Source organism: Oncorhynchus nerka, linkage group LG16 (assembly GCF_034236695.1).
Source record: "Oncorhynchus nerka isolate Pitt River linkage group LG16, Oner_Uvic_2.0, whole genome shotgun sequence".
Lineage (NCBI taxonomy): Eukaryota > Metazoa > Chordata > Actinopteri > Salmoniformes > Salmonidae > Oncorhynchus > Oncorhynchus nerka.
In genome coordinates this window covers 9,068,096-9,082,135 of record NC_088411.1, presented here as the reverse complement: position 1 = coordinate 9,082,135, position 14,040 = coordinate 9,068,096, and positions in this window count along the sequence as shown.

The window sequence follows — 14,040 nt, the reverse complement described above, 5'->3', positions numbered from 1 at the left end:
AACCAAACACACAGCCAAATAATTGTGTCTCCAGGTATTTAAAAAAAATGCACTCATTAATGGTAAACAAGACAAACCTTCTGGCCGCTGGATGCCTTCACTTGACCAATTGATGTGGGGGTCAGGATATATTAATTATGCCATATGTCAACATGGAAGTTAGAACCATGGCTGGCCAAGAAAACCTCTGAGGGCGATTCTGCATTGTTTTATATACAGTGCCAGTTGAAAGTGTGGACTCACCTACTCATTCAAGGGTTTTTCTTTATTTTTTACTATTTTCTACATTGTAGAATAATAGTGAAGACATCAACACTATGAAATAACACATATGGGAATCATGTAGTAACCAAAAAAGTGTAAAGCAAATTAAAATATATTATAGATTTTAGATTATTAGAAGAAGCCACCCTTTGCCTTGATGACAGCTTTGCACACTCTTGGCATTCTCTCAACCAGCTTCATGAGGAATGCTTTTCCAACAGTCTTGAAGGAGTTCCCACATATGCTGAGCACTTTTTGGTTGCTTTTACTTCACTCTGCGGTCCAACTCATCCCAAACCATCTCAATTGTGTTGATTTCGGGTGATTGTGGAGGCCAGGTCATCTGATGCAGCACTCCATCACTCTCCTTCATGTTCAAATAGCCCTTACACAGCCTGTAGGTGTGTTGGGTCATTGTCCTGTTGAAAAACAAATGATAGTCCCACGAAGCGCAAACCAGATGGGATGGCGTATTGCTGCCGAATGCTGTGTTAGCCATACTGGTTAAGTGTGCCTTGAATTCTAAATAAATTACAGACAGTGTCACCACCAAAGCACCCCACACCTACACACCTCCTCATCCATGCTTCACGGTGGGAACCACACATGCGGAGATTTACATTTACATTTAACATTTAAGTCATTTAGCAGACGCTCTTATCCAGAGCGACTTACAAATTGGTGCGTTCACCTTAAGACATCCAGTGGAACAGCCACTTTACAATAGTGCATCTAAATCTTTTAAGGGGGGTGAGAAGGATTACTTTATCCTATCCTAGGTATTCCTGAAAGAGGTGGGGTTTCAGGTGTCTCCGGAAGGTGGTGATTGACTCCGCTGTCCTGGCGTCGTGAGGGAGTTTGTTCCACCATTGGGGGGCCAGAGCAGCGAACAGTTTTGACTGGGCTGCGCGGGAACTGTACTTCCTCAGTGGTAGGGAGGCGAGCAGGCCAGAGGTGGATGAACGCAGTGCCCTTGTTTGGGTGTAGGGCCTGATCAGAGCCTGGAGGTACTGAGGTGCCGTTCCCCTCACAGCTCCGTAGGCAAGCACCATGGTCTTGTAGCGGATGCGAGCTTCAACTGGAAGCCAGTGGAGAGAGCGGAGGAGCGGGGTGACGTGAGAGAACTTGGGAAGGTTGAACACCAGACGGGCTGCGGCGTTCTGGATGAGTTGTAGGGGTTTAATGGCACAGGCAGGGAGCCCAGCCAACAGCGAGTTGCAGTAATCCAGACGGGAGATGACAAGTGCCTGGATTAGGACCTGCGCTGCTTCCTGTGTGAGGCAGGGTCGTACTCTGCGGATGTTGTAGAGCATGAACCTACAAGAACGGGCCACCGCCTTGATGTTAGTTGAGAACGACAGGGTGTTGTCCAGGATCACGCCAAGGTTCTTAGCGCTCTGGGAGGAGGACACAATGGAGTTGTCAACCGTGATGGCGAGATCATGGAACGGGCAGTCCTTCCCCGGGAGGAAGAGCAGCTCCGTCTTGCCGAGGTTCAGCTTGAGGTGGTGATCCGTCATCCACACTGATATGTCTGCCAGACATGCAGAGATGCGATTCGCCACCTGGTCATCAGAAGGGGGAAAGGAGAAGATTAATTGTGTGTCTTCTGCATAGCAATGATAGGAGAGACCATGTGAGGTTATGACAGAGCCAAGTGACTTGGTGTATAGCGAGAATAGGAGAGGGCCTAGAACAGAGCCCTGGGGGACGCCAGTGGTGAGAGCGCGTGGTGAGGAGACAGATTCTCGCCACGCCACCTGGTAGGAGCGACCTGTCAGGTAGGACGCAATCCAAGCGTGGGCCGCGCCGGAGATGCACAACTCGGAGAGGGTGGAGAGGAGGATCTGATGGTTCACAGTATCGAAGGCAGCCGATAGGTCTAGAAGGATGAGAGCAGAGGAGAGAGAGTTAGCTTTAGCAGTGCGGAGGGCCTCCGTGATACAGAGAAGAGCAGTCTCAGTTGAATGACTAGTCTTGAAACCTGACTGATTTGGATCAAGAAGGTCATTCTGAGAGAGATAGCGGGAGAGCTGGCCAAGGACGGCACGTTCAAGAGTTTTGGAGAGAAAAGAAAGAAGGGATACTGGTCTGTAGTTGTTGACATCGGAGGGATCGAGTGTAGGTTTTTTCAGAAGGGGTGCAACTCTCGCTCTCTTGAAGACAGAAGGGACGTAGCCAGCGGTCAGGGATGAGTTGATGAGCGAGGTGAGGTAAGGGAGAAGGTCTCCGGAAATGGTCTGGAGAAGAGAGGAGGGAATAGGGTCAAGCGGGCAGGTTGTTGGGCGGCCGGCCGTCACAAGACGCGAGATTTCATCTGGAGAGAGAGGGGAGAAAGAGGTCAGAGCACAGGGTAGGGCAGTGTGAGCAGAACCAGCGGTGTCGTTTGACTTAGCAAACGAGGATCGGATGTCGTCGACCTTCTTTTCAAAATGGTTGACGAAGTCATCTGCAGAGAGGAAGGAGGGGGGAGATCATCCATTCACCTACTCTGTGTCTCACAAAGACACAGCAGTTAGAACCAAAAATCTCAAATTTGGACTCATCAGGCCAAAGGACAGATTTCCACTGGTCTAATGTCCATTGCTCGTGTTTCTTGGCCCAAGCAAGTCTCTTCTTATTATTGGTGTCTTTTAGTAGTGGTTTCTTTGCATGAAATCCAGACCATGAAGGCTTGATTCACACAGTCTCCTCTGAACAGTTGTTGTTGAGATGTATCTGTTACTTGAACTCTGTGAAGCATTTATTTGGGATGCAATCTGAGGTGCAGTTAGTTCTAATGAATTTATCCTCTGCAGCAGAGGTAACTCTGGGTCTTCCTTTCCCGTTCCAATCCTCATGAGAGACAGTTTCATCATAGGCTTGATGGTTTTTGCGACTGCACTTGAAGAAACTTTCAAAGTTCCTGAAATGTTCCGGCTTGACCGACGATGTCTTAAAGTAATGATGGACTGTCGTTTCTCTTTGCTTATTTGAGCTGTTCTTTCCATAATATGGACTTGGTCTTTTACCAAATAGGGCTATCTTCTGTATACCACCCCTACCTTGTCACAACCCAAATGATTGGCTCAAACGTATTAAGAAGGAATTAAATTCCACAAATTCACTTTTAACAAGGCACACCTGTTAAAAAAAATGCACTCCAGGTGACAACCTCATGAAGCCGGTTGAGAGAATGCCAAGAGTGTGCAAAGCTGTCAAGGCAAAGGGTTTGATTTGTTTAACACTTGTTTGGTTACTACATGATTACACATGTGTCATTCATAGTTTTGATGTCTTCACTATTATTCTACAATGTAGAAAATAGTAAAAATAAAGAAAAACCCTTGAATGAGTAGCTGTGTCCAAACTTTTGACTGGTACTGTACGTACTGTACATGTGTTTGCATTTCATTGAAAACACATACTTTAACTCCCCCAAACAAAGATATTTGGGGGAGTTTTACTGGCTTTGCTAGGTCACCGGAATTGTCCAGAAGTTGTCCAGAATTTAATGACCCTAGTGTTCATTCTCAATCAAAAGAAATGTTGAGCCCCTCACAGGGAAAAGAGAAACCAAATAAAAAGTTGGACAGAAAAAATACAACCTTATTAGTTGAGCATATTGCACAGGTGCGAAGGCTGGGCCCATACAACCAACATGTAGTTGAGCTTGACTTTATGGACTGTCCATAGAGGGTGATTGACCGGAGCTCTATCCCTCAGTGTGTTCAGAAGACTACGAGACGCTCAATTACACTCTGGGATTAAAACGCTGAATTCACAGACTGACTCCCTCTGAGAAATACCAGTGACCTTTAGCCAACCGCCAAACTCCAAACAACAGCATCAACTAGAGATTTGCCATCGACAGCAAGACACTTCAGTAAGTTGAACACCGGTTCTCGTTACCAAAAGGGCATGAGATATAGAATTGCACAAAATGACCAAATAATATTTAGTTGTTTATTTCTGTTGTGGTTGGAAGGAGATTAATCCATTCATGCCATGTGTGCATCAGATTCTCATGAGCCATTACTACACATTAGAATAATAATAATTGTGTGTATATAGCAGCTTATGAATCATTAATCCCCATGGTTTCCATCTGGGGGGTTCTGTCAGGGGGGGGGACCCAGCGGACAAGCCAGCGCGATGAAAGAGGAATAGATATATGGATAGTGAGAGAAAGAAACAGGGATACAGCCTACAGTGATGCATTACATTGTGAAACAGTCAATGTATCCTCTATAGCACTCACCTCTGAATATCATGTGCCATATAACTTGTCAAGGATATTGATTTAGTTTTTTTAATTGAATATCTATTTCATGAATATGTATTCGTTTTCTTTTTAACTGGGAATGGAGAACCATTAGCCATGTTTATACCTGGTGCTAACATGCGTCCTTTGTCCTAATCTTATCCACATTCTGATTGTGTCCACATTTTAAGACAGGTGTAGACGATTGAAAGACGCATTGTGATCTAAATGTGATCAGATCTTCCTGCCCACCTCCGGAGCTAGTGTATATGGATCTGGACAGTGAAACCATTCAAATCATCATTATCCCGCCCTCTAAAATCATTGACAACTGGCACCATTGACTTAATGCCATCAATATGAGTATTAAAGTAAATGTATATTATTTTGAAAGAATATCTGTCTAATAATTTGCATATAGGGAGGGACAAGGAAATCTGGTCACAGTGCAGACAGTGGACGGATAAAATTCACATTTTTACACCATGTTTAGACACGTCTGAAAATGCAGACACAATCAGAATGTGGACAACATCAAGATACAGGATGCATGTTAGAACCAGGTATAAATGAGGCCATTAAAATCTCCACAACTGCTGAAGTACTTCTTGTGGTTGAAGGTCAAGCGAGAAAATGTTCTTATAGCTCTATGCAACTAGTTTAATGGCTGTGATACACACTTTCTTCAGTAAGAATGAATCGGAAAGTTCACTAAGAGTGAGAAATGCCTCTCCTTAGGCAGTAGGCAACAATAGGTCATGAAGGAAAGAAAATAGCATTTGTTTAAACAAACTAGTAATCTTTTACTATTGTTCCCTCACCATGAATACAACATTTTCATTCTAAATGAATTCCCTCTTGAACGGTACTAATAAAAACAATGGAAATGGAAATGCCTGGGGATGCCTAGAGCCTTCAGTGTTTGTGGTTCAACAATTCTGCTATAGCCTTGAGTCCTCATCCACTTGTATGGTGGTTATGAGTAGTAAATAGCCTATAGTATGCATCCGGCTCTCATTGTGTTTAAATGGGCAATCTGCGGTTGCTACATAAATTTTTTTACTTTTAAATTCATGATACATGTATGTACTCCTTGATTCTTCATAAATATAACTTATGAGCTTAGTTCAACTGTCTTACCCCATCAGAAACCAAAATATAAGTTTTTTTACCCCTTTGTTTCTGATCAAACACTGCATGGTTAAAACTATCATTTTGATATCATGGATGGTCAGTGCTTGTATCCATAGCTCCATAGCTCTGTCTATGAATTTAAGCTACACACAAATAGACATATATTTCAAATGAATTACAAATAAAAAGTTGAAATGTCTTCAACCTATTTGTTATGGCAAGCCTAAATAAGTTCAGGAGTAAAAATGTGCTTGACAAGTAACTCAATAAATTGCATGGACTCACTCTGTGTGCAATAATAGTGTTTAAGATGATTTTTGAATGACTACCTCGTCTCTGTACACCACACATACAATTATCTGAAAGGTCCTTCAGTTGAGCAGCAGTGAATTTGAAACACAGATTCGACCACAAAGACCAGGGAGGTTTTCCAATGCCTCGCAAAGAACGGCACTTATTGTTAGATGGGTAAAATTCAAAAAGCAGACATTGAATATCCCTTTAAGCATGGTAATATTATATATAATACACTTTGAATGATGTATCAATACACCCAGTCACTACAAAGATACAGGTGTCCTTCCTAACTCAGTTGCCGGAGAGGAAGAAAATCGCTCATGGATTTCACCATGAGGCCAAAGGTGACTTTAACAGAGTGTGTAGCCCTTTCCTGCAATCAAATGAGCAAATCAGCCTCCAGTGACCTCATGGATGGAATGTTATGAATATATTTCATAATTAATACCCTTTTTTTTCTCCGGCGTTTCTATGTCATATAAAGTGTAATATTGGGATGGAAACTTAAAATGAAATACATTTAAACTCTATATAATACAAATATTCCAGAACATGTATTCTGTTTGCAACAAGGCACTACAGTACAACTGCAAAAAATGTGACAAAGCAATTATCTTTTTGTCCTGAACGCAAAGTGTTATGTTTGTGGCAAATCCAATACAACACATTACTGAGTACCTCGCTCCATTTTCAAGAATAGTGGTGGCTACATTATGTTATGGGTATGCTTCCAATCTTTAAGGACTGGGAAGTTTTTTCATGATAAAAAAAGAAATGGAATGGAGCTGTCACGCCTTGGTCTTAGTATTTTGTGTTTTCTTTAATTATTTGTTCAGGCCAGGGTGTGACATGGGGTTATTGTATTGTCGTATTGGGGTTTTTGTAGGCATTGGGATTGTGGTTGATTAGGGGTGTGTCTAGTATAGGCTTGGCTGCCTGAGGCGGTTCTCAATCAGAGTCAGGTGATTCTTGTTGTCTCTGATGGGGAACCGTATTTAGGTAGCCTGGGTTTCACTTTGTATTTCGTGGGTGATTGTTCCTGTCTCTGTGTAGTTTCACCAGATAGGCTGTAATTAGGTTTCGTTCCGTTTGTTGTTTTGTATTTATAAGTTATTTCATTATCGTCATTTCTTCATTAAAGACATGAGTAACCACCACGCTGCATTTCGGTCCTCTCTTTCGACAAACGAAGAACGCCGTTACAGGAGCGAAGCACAGGCAAAATCCTAGAGGAAAATCTTGTTCAGTCTGCTTTCCACCAGACACTGGGAGATGAATTCACCTTTCAGCAGGACAATAACCTAAACACAAGCCCAAATCTACTCTGGGGTTGCTTAACAAGAAGACAATAATTTTTCCTGAGTGGCAGTTTTTACTTAAATCTATGGCAATACATGAAAATGGTTGTCTAGCAATGATCAACGACCAATTCGACAGAGCTTGAAGAATTTTGAAAATAATAATGGGTAAATGTTGCACAATCCAAGTGTAGAAATCTCTTACAGACTTACTCAGAAAGACTCTCAGCTGTAATCACTGCCCAAGGTGTTTCTACAAAGTATTAAGTCAGGGGTGTGAATACTTGTGTAAGTGAGACTTCTGTATTTCATTATCAATAAATTAGCAAGTAATTCCAAAAACATTTTTTCACTTTGTCATTATGTGTAGATGGGTTAGAAAATATTAAATTCTGGCTGTAACATAAGAAAATGTTGAATAAGTCAACGGGTATGAATACTTTCTGAAGGCACTGTACATTCAAATACAGGAAGGTATTACTAACATGTAATAATATGTATGAAGAACTTTTTTTTTTTTACAATCAAACCTTGTTCATATCATGAATCATTGCTGCAATATATCAACAGCATGAAATCACGTGTCATCCACACAGTAGGGAGCCCTTAGTTACCAAGGTTATCTTTACCAAGGGATGGAAAGATTCTATTTTAAACCAAGTCAGAATAATATGTTCATATTTAGAAATGGGATACAGTATGAGTTTATGCACACTCTGACACACATTGATACTCAGACAGATGAGGAAGGGATGAAACCTTCCTGAGTGCATTGCGTCTCATTAAAAAAAAAAAAAAAGGCCCCACTTTTTCCGTACTGTAGCAAAACCAGAGAATGCTGGGAAGGCGAGGTCAGCGGATCATCCGTCAAAGAGGCTCCTCGTTGATGGATGGCACTCCGAGCACCGCCGTACCCACCGTAGCCCTAACCGGCAAAAAGGCCTTCGCGGCAACTAAATAAATAAACAAACAGGGCACATCAAAGGGATTTTCTAAAAGAAAAACAAAGCCAGCACACGTTCGCTCGCAAACACACACTCACTCACACACACACACGTGGAGAGAGAGGGGGAAAAAACTCAAAGAGCTGAAAACGTACACATAATTTACTCTCCGATGACACCCAGCTTGAAGAAAATACCAGACAAAACAAAACAGAGTGGCGAGAATTGTGTGTTTGATTCGATATTCGGTTTGAGAGGGGGCTCAAAGCGAGAAATTGGGCCAAAACAGATGGTTACCATGTTCTCTTTTTCATGAAACGTACAGTAAAGGTACTTACAATCATCTTCATCCTCACCTTCACGTCTCATATTGATGAGGTCAGTCACTATTTATCCCAGTAGACAGAAAATATCACCACACAGTAGGCTACTGTATACTGTAGTTCCCTGTTGGTTTACTAAATCAAAGCCATCTGCTCAAACACAACAACACTCAGAATATTGAACTGTTTAATTGCTCTAAACACCTAATAATATGGACAGTTATCAATGCATACCATGGTGTACAATTATACTCAAATTCTGTTGAAGTTGTGTGAACCTGAAGCCTCAATGGTTGGTTAAGCATAAGTCATTATATTGTGTTTTGGGTGAAAATACAGTCTGTCAGATTGTTGCAAATTGGAGGTAACTGTGTTTTTTTTTATAGTTGGTTATGGGGAACCATGGAGCCCGTGTTCCAGGTTTGTGCTCCGTCGGGGCTGTATGAAATATTGAGAAAGCTGTGGACTTGTTTAACTATACTTGTGGGGCCCACAGGAATAGGAAATGAACAAACATTTGACAAACTGGGGACATTTTGTTAATCCCCACAAGGTCAAATGATATTTCTAGGGGGTTTATGGTTAGAGTTAGGAGCTAGGGTTAGTTTTAGGGTTAAGGTTAGGGTAAATAGGATTTTGAATGGGATTGAATTTTGTGTCCCCACAAGGCTAGTTGTACAAGTGTGTGTGTGTTTTCCTACTGTCCTCAACACCCTCTCTCATACACGTACATATTTAGCTCCCATAGATTTAATTGTGCTCTGCTCATTCCCACCCCCTTAATCTATACATTTCTTTACGCTTTTCCAACTCTCATATCATATGCATATCCCTCCCTTTATCTCCTTTCTCACCTCCTCTCTCTGTCTATCCCTCGGTCTCTCCCTCATTCTTAATCAGCTGACAGTGGCCTGCCTGTAGTCAGTGAGCCTGGCTCAGTTTAGTACAGTTGAAAGAACACATCAGATTTCTACTGCTTTCTCTGAGGGCTGATAATATGGGTTCTCTTACCTGTTAGGAGCTAGTGAGGCGTCCCTCCTCCCTTTAAATGAACTTCAGAGGGGGGAGATTGACAGGAACACAGAGAGAGCCAGCCCGTTTGACTGGCGGCCCTGTCAAAGTGCACCCAGAGGCGCTCCCCTACACTCCGTTCCACTCCCTGCCTCCCTGAGTTGATTTGGTCTTAATGGTACAGTAATGACCAGACCGAAGCAAACAGTCCTTGGTCCCCCCCCACACAAGCACAAACCATAAAATGTAAATTAAATGCAGTCTAAATTAAGTTTAGACGATGTTACCATGAATTGTTTGTTTGATTTGTTGCATTGAATAATCCAGTAATGACTCGAAAGAATTATGACAATAATCAGTTTTTATTTCCAGTAAGAAACTGCTAGCCATTGGCTGGTAAACAGCTGAGAACTGCTAGCTAACTGGAAAAGCACATAAACAGTCAACAACTTTGGGAGTACAGACCCCCAGAAATCGTCTGATCGCCCTCTATCCTACCAACGAGACATTACAAACTGTAATAATTTATGTTTCACCGAGTCGTAGCTGAACAATGACATGGATAACATAGCTGGCTGGGTTTTCGGTCCATCGGAAAGATAGAACAGCTGCCTCCGGTAAGAGAAGGGGTGGTGGTCTGTGTCTTTTAATAAATAACAGCTGGTGCACAAAATCTAATATTAAGGAAGTCTCAAGGTTTTGCTCGCCTGAGGTAGAGTATCTCATGATAAGCTGTAGACCACACTTTTAAACCAAGAGAGTTTTCATCTATATTTTCTGTAGCTGTCTATTTACTACCACAAGCTGATGCTGGCACTAAGATGACATTCAACGAGCTGTATAATGCCAGCAGCAAACAAGAAAATGCTCATCCAGAGGCGGCGCTCCTAGTGGCCAGAGACTTTAATGCAGGGAAACTTACACCCGTTTAAATAAAATCTTGACCACCTTTACTCCACACGCAGAGACGCGTACAAAACTCTCCCTCGCCCTCCTGATACCTGCTTACAAGCAAAAACCAAAGAAGGAAGTATCAGTGACTCGCTCAATAAGGAAGTGGTCAGATGAAGGAAAAGGAGGACTGAGTACGCCCCAATTCTCATCGACGGGGCTGTAGTGGAGCAGGTTGAGAGCTTCAAATTCCTTGGTGTCCACATCAACAACAAACTATCATGGTCCAAACACACTAAGACAGTCGTGAAGAGGGCACGGCAACATCTATTCCCCCTCAGGAGACTGAAAAGATTTGGCATGGGTTCTCAGATCCTCAAAAAATTATACAGTTGCACCATCGAGAGCATGCTGGTTGCAACTGGTTGCAACTGCTCGGTTTCCGACCGCAAGGCACTACAGAGGGTAGTGCGTACAGCCCAGTACATCACTGGGTCCAAGCTTCCTGCCATCCAGGACCTCTATACCTGGCGGTGTCAGAGGAAGGCCTTAAAAGTTTACAAGGACTCCATCCACCCTTGTCATAGTCTGTTCTCTCTGCTACCGCACGGCAAGCGGTACCAGAGCGCCAAATCTAGATCCAAAACAGCTTCTACCCCCAAGCCATAAGACTCCTAAACAGCTAATCAAATGGCTACCTGGACTATTTGCATTGTCCCCACCCCCATTTTTACGCTGCTGCTACTCTCTGTTTATTACCCATGCATAGTCACTTTACCTTTACCTACATGTACATATTATCACAGTTACCTGGACTAACCGGTGCCCCCACACATTGACTCTGTACCGTTACCCCATGTATATAGCCTCCACATTGACTCTGTACCGTTACCCCATGTATATAGCCTCCACATTGACTCTGTACCGTTACCCCATGTATATAGCCTCCACATTGACTCTGTACCGTTACCCCATGTATATAGCCTCCACATTGACTCTGTACCGTTACCCCATGTATATAGCCTCCACATTGACTCTGTACCGTTACCCCATGTATATAGCCTCCACATTGACTCTGTACCGTTACCCCATGTATATAGCCTCCACATTGACTCTGTACCGTATATAGCCCCATGTATATATAGCCTCCACATTGACTCTGTACCGTTACCCCATGTATATAGCCTCCACATTGACTCTGTACCGTTACCCCATGTATATAGCCTCGCTACTGTTATTTTACTGTTGCTCCTTCATTTTTTTTTCTGTATTTATTACTTCAGTTTATTTTAGTAAATACTTTAACACTTATTTTTCTTAAAACTAGTTAAGTGCTTGTAAGTAAGCATTTCACTGTAAGGTCTACACCTGTTGTAGACCTTACACCTGTTTGCGCATGTGACAAATAACATTTGATTTGATTTGATAAAGGCGAAAGAAAGAACTGCACAATCAGAGGAGAATAATTATTCTGTCAAGGAAAAGTTTTTTTAATCATTTTCTTTATAGACGCATACTTACACAAAATAAATGTGACACAGTATGTAAATGATAACACCTTAGTGCAGGAAATTAAGAAATTGATTAAAACGTTTGCAGTGAATGCAATTCACTATGCTAATGTAAAATAAAAAACTGTGTGCATTAAGAAATAGAAGTCTGTCTCTAATAATTGACTGTTTTGTTCAGTGATTTAAGCAAATAAACACCCGGGCTATTATTTAAAGTTTTCCAGTATGTATAGAGACTATAAGCTTGAAAAACAGAAGTGGGGCTAAACTAAACTGCAATGCATATCACTGTAATCTTTTTTTAACAATCTTTCTTTAGTTGTTATTCATCTCTGTCTGTAAGTGTGGGAGATACAGGAGGGAGATAAGAGTTAGTTGAAGCACTGAGAGTGTGTGGCCCAGGTACCTTACTGATGCAGCATAGTAATAAAGCCTGGGAAGTGTCTCTTCACCACTGAGAGCCCTAATAGCCTGTATGATAACACTTTATCTGTAGTTTGGGCATATAATCACTAAACTAAAGGGTGCGACCTCGGGGGCTCGGGTTCACCGGCTGACATTTGACATCTTTATAATTAACTCGGAAGGTCTAATATCATCCTTCAAAATGACGTGCAGCTATATGCCATTTAATATGCTTATAAGCGGCATGTATTATTCAAACATGCAAATGAGACACCGTTAGAAAACAGACTTTTTGACACAGGTTTCTCCGATCACGGGGACTCTGGATATTAGTGCACAGAGTGAGGCGTGGGAGCAACAGCCCTTCTGAAATGTTCGTTCTCTGCAAATGACAATGAGAAACTTTTTCCCCCCTTCTTTGTCCTTCTCTTACTTTACTTGGGGTGTGTTTAAAATGCAAGAGAGTTCAGAGAATTTAAATAAGGGGGCCTCTAACGATCAAAGGTTATTTACAGTTCAATGACACACACCTGTCCCCCAAGGGCGTAGGAGACAGGCAGGACAGAGAGGAAGCGGGTAAATGGGGTACTTACCTGAAGGGGTCTTTAAAGATGGAGGCGTATTCGATGGCCGCCGTTTTGAACTCTCCGACCCAACTTTGCTATTTTGTGATTCTTTTGGTGTTCATCTTTACCTTTTTTTTCACAATGTATCCACTATAATTTCTTAGAACCGACAGGAACTTTTGAACATCAGATCAGTGGTTACTTACCTCAATGCTGGCTTCAACTTCGACTCATCTGTCCTGGGCTCTTTCTGTAATTCCAACCCAATTTTGGGGATATGCAAGAGGCAGGAGAGGGGGAATCCTGGAGAGATTCAGGTGAACGGAAAAGCGGCCGCCTGTTCCCACCATTCTATTGGCCAATCACTTGCTAATAAGATGGATGACCTCCAATTGCGGATTTGCTACCAACGAGACTTTCGTAGCTGCAATGTCCACTGCTTTTCTGAAACATTGCTTTCGGACAAATACCCCCCATGGATATCCAATATGCCTCAAATCAGTTTAAGAATATCTGTCTTGAGTTCAACTTGACTCAATTGATAATGAAACCCACTCGGATTAATGCAACAAAAAAAACGAGCAAACTCCTCATTGATTGACCTTATCCTGACTAACCGTACCCATAAGTATTTGGCTAGTGGTGTTTTTGCAAATGATACTGTATCAGCGATCACTGCCCAATTGCTTGCATTAGAGATACCAACATGAAAAACTTGAACCCTCGTCCCTGGCGTTTGTTCATGATCTATATTATTATTCAGAGCTTTTTTCTGCGAGCTGCATACCAGACCCTGTTTTGGCACTGTTTTTTCTCCTTCCTTTTTACCTCTGGCTGATCAACATGCCCCTTTCAAGCAGCTCAGAGTCAAAAACCGAACTAATCCATGGTACTCTTCTGTACCTCCCCTTGATAAGAAATCAAGCTTGGGCCAAGGCTAGACAAACTGTCTCGTCAGCTGATTGGAAGCTATAGGAGGAGCACTGCCTCGTTTAAACAGTTAGTGATCCTATGTTAGTTTCTGGAAAACCGTTACTTCACCGAAGGGGGAAAATTCCTCTACTTCCCTGCCTAAGCAAGTAGTTTTAGACTCCTGCATCATTACTGAATAAGTTCAGATTTGTGATGCTGTTAGTCATCATTATCATCTCGA